This window comes from Cyprinus carpio, unplaced genomic scaffold (assembly GCF_018340385.1).
Source record: "Cyprinus carpio isolate SPL01 unplaced genomic scaffold, ASM1834038v1 S000006456, whole genome shotgun sequence".
Classification (NCBI taxonomy): Eukaryota; Metazoa; Chordata; class Actinopteri; order Cypriniformes; family Cyprinidae; genus Cyprinus; species Cyprinus carpio.
The window spans coordinates 530659-539158 of record NW_024879138.1 but is presented as its reverse complement, the minus strand read 5'-3'; the positions used below and the strand labels follow the sequence as shown (position 1 = coordinate 539158).

At 35.6% G+C, this 8500-nt stretch overlaps 1 pseudogene; it reads left to right on the top strand.

Moving 5' to 3' along the window:
* The first annotated feature begins 5894 nt into the window (after positions 1-5894).
* On the top strand, positions 5895-7824 carry LOC122143584 (annotated as a pseudogene).
* The last annotated feature ends 676 nt before the right edge of the window (positions 7825-8500 follow it).

Here is an 8500-nt window from a genome sequence, read left to right as displayed (position 1 = left end):
CAATCACAGACATATCTGTTGAGCACATGAAAACAATGGCCAATCAGAAATGCTTTAATCTGCTCAAAAGTCCACAAAATGTTCGCAGGAAATTGCTGGTATCGTAATATTTAAAAAATTTCAATAACAACTGATACCGAAGTCGATACCTTTGACAACACTACTCTCTTATGTTGTTTGATTAACATTAATGACACTGACAGTAGCAGGTTTATTTAGGCTCCTGGCTCTTTAAGACTTCACGCATGGATATGATACAGTAGGTGGACATCCAAAACGTTGCTTCTACCGCCGCTCGTACCGCCGCCGCATCAAAGCACATTTTCGCAAATAGACGTCAGTTTTGCCTCGCTGATGTGTTACATTTGACGGCTGCAGTCAGGGAAAATGAAAGAAAAACACTATAGTTAAAATATTTAATATTCACAGATGAAAGTTTGGTAATTATGAAGTTATGTGCATTTCTTAGAACGAATTCAAGCAGTATAAATATCAAGCCTGTGCCTGAGCCTGTGCTTATATTTTCGCTAAGCAAGCAGAGCATGTGAGCGGAGTGGAGCGGGAGCGAGCGCGGAGCGTGAGCGGGCGGGTCTTAGACTGAGCGCAGAGCGGCATTTTTAAAAGGATGGAGCGTCGCTCTATTTCCCGCTCCAATTTTGCTCTGCTCACCACGAGTCTGAAGCATGCTCAGTCAAGCCTGACCCAGAATCCATCTGTCTTTTACTGTCATCAACAGACTATTTTCATTCCAAAACTCGGCTCAATAATGGAGTTCAAAAAGTACTTCAAAAAAGAACACGAGAAATCATACAGGTGTACTATTAAAAAACGAACTAACAGTGATTTATTTATATAATTAGGCCCATTAATTCGTTTAATTTTACAGCAATTTTTTTTTGTACAATTGATATAAGCCAATTTAAAATTTAATCCTGTGCACTGCGCAAAAGTTCATTTATAAGAATGTTGGCCTAATAGTTAATTTACTTTTAAAACGTTTATGTATATTTTTGTTTATATAATTTTTATTTATATTATTAGGCCCATTTGTTCGTTTAATTTTACAGCAGTTTTTTTTTTTTTTTTTTGTACAATTGATATAAGCCAATTTAAATTTTAATCCTGCGCGCTGCGCAAAAGTTCAGTTATAAGAATGTTGGCCTAATAGTTAATTTACTTTTAAAACGTTTATGTATATTTTTGTTTATATAATTTTTATTTATATTATTAGGCCCATTTATTCGTTTCATTTTACAGGAATTTTTGTGACTAATTTGTCATTTGTAATTTGAAATAAAACATTTCTATTTGAAAAATGTTGTTGTTGCTCATTAGTTCTTTAGGAGGTAAGACTGTGGTCTAAGCTAAAAGTCATATATAGATTTTTTTTTTCTTTTTTGGAGCGAGCGGGAGGCGATTTGAGTGGAGCGCGAAGCAAACTGCGTTGAGCGCTGAGCGATAATGAGCGGAGCGGCCTGATGTAGCTTTGAGCGGGGGAGCGGAGGGGTGAACAGTTCTGTGAGCGATGAGCGGAGATTCTCACCGCTCCACTCCGCTCACATGCTCTGTAAGCTACACAGTATTACACCATATTTTAGATTTGACACATTTAATAGGTGTGCGGTATAATTTATATAATATGAATTATGTGTTATATTATTCAAAATAAATTGTGGTTTACTTTGCGTCGTAGCATTAAAAGTGGTAGCCTATTTTAGTGAGCTAGGCTACATGGAATTATATGCAAAATGTCAATATTCTCATATATTAGGCCTATATTTTAATTTATATTTTAAAATTCCTTTAACAAAACAACATGCATTTTTGTTATTCGTTACCTGTCCTTTATTTTTACAGACAACTTCTTGGGAAAATATATTTGTTTGTACACTGATTAAGAAATTGTTGCGTGTTTTATAAATTATTTTCTTTATTTTAGTAAAACGTGAGGCACTGTATAATTTCGTTCCCATTATTTAGGCCTAATTAAAACAAGAAACGAATAAATTAAACCTGCACGATTTAGCTAAATCATTGAAATTCTAAAGAATGGACTGATTAATAAAACGTCTTCACGATTAAACTCAAGTTCTCTCATTATAATCACCAAAGTGCAAATGATGTAAAAAAAGAGCTTCATTAATAGACAACTTCAGTGATTTTAAAGGGAGCCGCCGTTACTTGCTTACATAGAATTTAAGTGAAAAAAATAATAAAAATGCAGCCGCATTTAAACGCAGGTGTGTAAAATGTCTGCGTGCAAGATTTGCGCGGCGCGAGTGATGCTGAGTGCACGTGCAGCATTTATTCTTATTTGTTTTATCTTCATTACAAATCTTGTTTGGTTTTATTTTGGATAATTGCATGTAAAAAATATTTTACGTTGTAATGCATATGCAAAATGTGAATAATTATTTATATTTAAGTGTTTGTGCGATAATTATTAATGCGCATGCAGGACAGGGAGGCGCCCTCTAGATCACTTGAATTTTTTCCTGATAATGAATTAACTTAAAATTGTGGTGTCTCACATACATGAGAAATATATCTACAGAAAGCTTGAAATGTCTTTTAAACGAATCAATTCAGAATGAAAGCATTATGTAATCTGTGAAGGTTAAAGGGGCGTCCATGTGGAGAGAGTCAGCACTGTGAATTTCATCTTGCAGCCGACAAGAAAACATTTGTTTATTAATAAATAATTAAAATGTCTCCTTTTTCACAATTATTAGGCTACTTCTGCCTGTGCTTTGGGGCAAACTTAATGCATGTTCTTGAGCGCGGAATATATTAAGGCTCATTATGGATTATAGTTGTAAATTTAATATAAACCTGCGATTAGCTGAATAATGACGAATGAACGACTAGTAACTAGAAAAATCTTACATGGGAGGCAGGCCTATTAAATACCCTCTAGACATCTCTGTTAAAGTTTTTAAAGCATTTTATACGCGTTTGCATAAATTCTTCTTTCAGAACTGTCTGTAATGGAGAGATGCCTTAACACAGATTTTTCCTCTGAAACACAAAAACTAAAAATATTTTATGTTTTGAGAATGGCCAGTCCTTCTCTACAGATATTGTTGCTTCTGGTTTGTGCATTGTAAATAGGCTACAATAATAATAATAATAATAATAATAATAATAATAATAATAATGTCTACAAAAACTCCAAAATGTTTTTTGTCATGTCTGTATACGCATGTGTATTCCCAAATCTAAAAAAGCCTATAAAACATCATAGACGCATCATACTGATGTCTGGACTCTGTTTGTGATTTAGAAAAACAAAGAGATGGTTCAATATAATGGTTATGAAAAGGCTACATTCTGTGCGAATTTATATTTCATAGTCTAAAAAATATTGTTTAGACGAAACAAAATAAAATTAACGCAACAGTTTGCGAATTTATTTATTTATTTATTTATTTATTTATTTTTTTTTTTTTAGTCTAGAAACTCTGAAATTAAGTTATAATAACAATAAACTATATTGCGCTAGTAGTCAACATTTGAAGTGGATCAAAACCTTTCTTCAAAGTTGCCCTAAAACCAAAATGACGAGGTAATCGTCCTATCTAAACCTGTTCTGCAAGTTTGATACCCTCAGAAGACACTGTCCATATGAAAGACCAAGAGATTCACACCTTTATCTCGACCCCCACAAGCTATACAGAACTACCCCAACCCCCTCCAGCTGAACTGTGCTCGGTCTGTTTTTTGGCTGTGAGGAGCGGTGTGTTCTCATGTTACTGGGTTGAAACATGCCTGCACTCACAGCAGCCCTACTCTTTTTATTCATTATTTTCCCACAGCCCATATTATTGTTTTCACAAGACCATACTAATAACAAATTATCAATTGATAATTAATCATTATTTTACGAAATTCTAAAATTATCATTGTTATTTGTTAACGTAGCGTTTGCGGAAGGCTTTAAGACCAATCGGAATCCTCTATCAGCTGCTCCCGCTTCACAGCGTGCGGGACTCGCGCTAACTGCACCCAACTTCAAAGTCCGCAAGTTTTGATTTAACTAAATCAGTTTGAGCGAATACAACTTACTGATCATGAGCCCAATATTTAGCAAGGCAGGAAAACATTCAGTCTACCTGAAGGAAGATGTATTTCATTGTAAGTTAATGTTGTTAATAGAGAGAGAGAGAGAGAGAGAGAGAGAGAGAGAGAGAGATAGAGATAGAGATAGAGAGAGAGAGAGAGAAAAAAAAAACCGTGTTGGCTATTCCTAAGCTTGGAGCTCATTATATTGAAGTACAAATCCAAACACCAGAAGCAAACTCTCAGTGTTCTTTCATTGAAAAGTATGTATTGTGTTTATTTAGAGGCTATATGGTTGAAATAATATTTTAGTTCAAAACTTTAAGTGCCATTGTTTAAAAAAAATGCTTTATTGGCTAACGTTTCATAGACCTTCAGTTGTAATGCTTTAAAATCCCATAACATTTGTAATTTCACAGTATTTTCACCTCCTAAATCACTAACCTTTAAAGTCACAATTCTATAGGCTAATGGTAAAATTTACTCAGGCCGATGGCACTTTTAAATACATTATGTGTTTTTTTTTTTTTTTTTAGAATAATTGTAGCTTACATAAATAGGTGAAGCAAAACAAATATGAATAATATTTGGATCGTCCCTTATTTTTTCCCTTATTTTCTTAAAGAATAAACACTTATTTTCTACAAGAATAAACATGATAACATATTATTAATTCATAGAAATAATTTAAGCAATTAAAACCTGATAACATATTATTAATTCATAGAAATAATTTGAGCATTTAAAACCTTTTTTAAAAAACTTGAACTTCAATACTATTAAACTGACTTTAAAATCTCAAGGAGTTTATAAGTTAAAAAGGGTAAAATGTCACAGTGCATGTTAAATAGCCTAAATGAACTTGTGTTAACAATATAATTAGAACTAACAATATAATTCCATTTTTAAATCAACAATTCCTGTATAACATGGGACAGCAACCTTTATATCACACATTTTTAAATCGTCTACAACTGAGCAACGTGCGAGGCAGGTTGAGCGTGCGAAGTGAATGTGCTCCACAAAGTCATTTTCAGATGCAATGAAAATAAAAAAAATAAAAAACCCTGGATAACCTAGATTAGGCCCAGACTCTGTTCCTAAGTATATAATAATTATAATTACCCAACAGTAACAAATTTTAACCGAATAATAAATCATAATTAGCAAAAATATGCCAAAGTGGACCGCTGCTTGCACGGAATGGCACGGTGAACAGATACTGTTTCCAATGAATGTGCGCGAGGCACCAGCGCGATCAAACAGCTGAAACAGAAAATACTAAATTTTGGGTCACACAGTAAAGGCATAATTCAAAAATGCAAAGTGTTAGCAGTTTGAAAAATCAAGAATAATAACAGAATTAATAATAATTATTGCTAAATGCTGGACCGTCTGCAAATGGAACCTGAAGGATTTTTTTTAAACCAAGAATGAACCGAAATGAAAACATTTAGCTTTTTATCCGTATATATAGGCCTTATTTAATGACTGTTTAATTACAATAGCAAGCATAAGATCCTTTGTGTAAAGGTCTTTCTTTTAATTTTTGATGAGTAGACTGTAGCCTAAGACTATCCTACATTTTGAAATTAACTCACTGTACATTTTTTAATGGTTTTTAAAGATGGTACAATATTATATCATAATGTTATTGTTTTACCTCCTCCTTTTATCTCATTTTACAATTACATTCAGTTCGCAATCCGTCTCTTTGCACCACCTGGCGGTAGTTTCGCGAATGAATTTAACACGCGACTGATTTGCAGTTAACGCCGCGGCCCTGCAGCGGCGGTATTACTCATTTTGGTTGTCTACCATCTGATACATGGCTACATTCACGCATCGATGATTTAGTTTCTGATTACAAAAACAGACTTGCAGTCCAAATTCCACCTGCTCGTACTAAGCGAGACCTATTTGGGAATATAGCAGGCCTTTTTAATTAATAGTTAATTCTATATCCAACACTTACAAAATAGCAGGTCAATCTCAATTTTCAACATGGTTGGCAAATCAGGTGGCCACTGGTTTCCAACACATCACCAATAGTAATGAAAATATAATCAAAGCGGTCAGATCTGAAGCGCAGACGCTTCTGATGGCCAGTCAAACAATTTTCAATCAGACCCGTACCATTGAGCATGACTTAGCCTGTAGATTGTATGCACAAGATTTGTTTACTGCAGCAAGACAAGAAATTTTAGATCTTTGTCTTCATAAAACACCTAGACATGTTTTTAAAAGATCTTATAGAAATTTTAGATCTGCATAGATGGCTTACTTCAGAAAAAATGAAGAACATCAACTATTCTGAATTATTGTCAACATTAATGATGTATAATGGAAATGAATGTATTGGTTGTATCGGGTTTTTTGCCACTTTCCCTCTAATTCACCCAGATCAAGTCTACCTAAATTCCACTACCATACGGTCTATTGCCGTTGTAGTGAAGGATCAGATCATTAAATGGGACCATCTTATGGGGTATATGACTTTGAAGGGCACTGAAACCTTTTTTACCACTCGCACCTGTTGTCATGAAACATCTAGTTACGTTATCTGTACCTGCAATACTTTACAGCCTTTTTCTGCTAATGATTCTAAGCTCATTAATGTGCAGTCTTTGCATGGCCATTCGGATGCTGTCCAAGTGTCTCATACTCAGTGGTGCGTCGTGAGAGAGATGAATTCCTTCACCTATGGAGGTCTGACCTGCCCTGCAAATCACACTTTCTGCTTGGAAGTGAAAGAGGACTTTTCAATGGGCCAAATAAACATCCTGGGAAAGGTACCGCTAGACGTAGACGTTTCCCCATGGTGGGAGGACACTTTTTATGAGCAAGGCACACAAGCGTTGGTCAACACGATGGACTTAGTTCAAGGGATTCTTTTACAGACTGAATACCACCTCAACCAAGCACAAGTGGAAGCGAACCTGGCAAAAAGAACTGCAGAGATCATGTCTAGTTCCTCTACCCGCTCAGCTTGGTATGCTTACACCTGGTGGGACTGGATGTTTTGGGGATGTGCCATCGCCAGTGTGCTCATCTTCTTATTCACTCTCATCCAGTGCTGCTACTTCAGATGTCTCCTCCGTGCGATGCGCACTTCAACTAATATGGCCATCACGCTCAGTCCACTACGGGTACCAGCCTTACAGAAGCTACAACCGTAAGCAAGCTGCAAGAAATCCATTGATAGTGGCCCCTTAAGGACTGCTCTGGATCTGCACCAAGTGGCCAAGGGCGGAAACTGTAAGGATGGATTTCACCAAGACTGAATTCAAGATTCCTATCCTGTAATAAAACAATAAAACTCTCCAATCTCAAGTGAGAATCTGCGAAAAAGAGCTCAGGACAACACCTGGCTCGACCTCCTCTCGTCCCCCCCATACTGAGTTCCTGACTCCTCGCACCCTCTCCTTCCCTTCAGGCCATGCAAACCTCACAAATCTGATATCTTGGTTGTTTTAAGTGACATCAATATGAATACTTCTGGTGCGGCTGGTAAGATGGTTTCACTCCCACATCAATAGAACAAACAAGAATAAAGAAATCAAAACCTGTTCTCCTGGTGTGGGAGATGCCCCAATAAAGATCTTTATTAACCATCTGTTTGTCCTCAAAACCAGGCGTGTGACCCTTTGGGGCACGAGAAAGGGTCCAACAAAAGCTGCAGAAATATTTGGGTGCTTAATGTTTACTGTCCTTTTGTTAAGATTTGGGTATTTAAAGGGATTTGGCAAACCACTCAGGGAAGAATCTGTAGTCAGAACTTCCAGCACAAATTGCTGTGTGTATCTCTCTATTTGCCAGGTATGCTGACTCTTTGAAACTCTTTCTAATATTATGTTTTTCATTGCATTATGTATTTTTTGCTGATCAGTTGTGTGATGAATTCTTTTTGATTTCTTTAATTCATGTTTAATCCTACCTGGTAAATCAATAAATGTTATTCTTGATTTATTCTGCATTATTCTTAATTCATTATTTCTAGTAGATTAAAGCGAAGGTATTACCTCAAATTTGTGTTCAGGATTGTTCATACGAAAGGTTTAATAGATGGAGCATGGGGCACATCAATTGAGTCCATTTCGATTTCTGACTATCACTAACTTAAAGGTAAATATTTACCCTGCATCCAATGTTTAAGATCAGAACTGACGAGTTTGTGTCCGGGAAGAGCATTCAATCGGCCGAAATGTTACTTCTAAAGCGATACCGGGTCTGCAGTGAATGAATAATTGAAAATATAAGACAATCAGAAAAATCTAAGATCCAAAATTTAAAAACAATTAATTATATGATCAGCTACATTGTGAAACTAAGAGTCACTTATAATTGGAGTCAGACTAAAATTATTCATGGAGTCAGATTTAATTCGACAAAAAATTGTATTAAATTAAGATGATTTTTCCAGAAGTGCCAGAGGACTTAC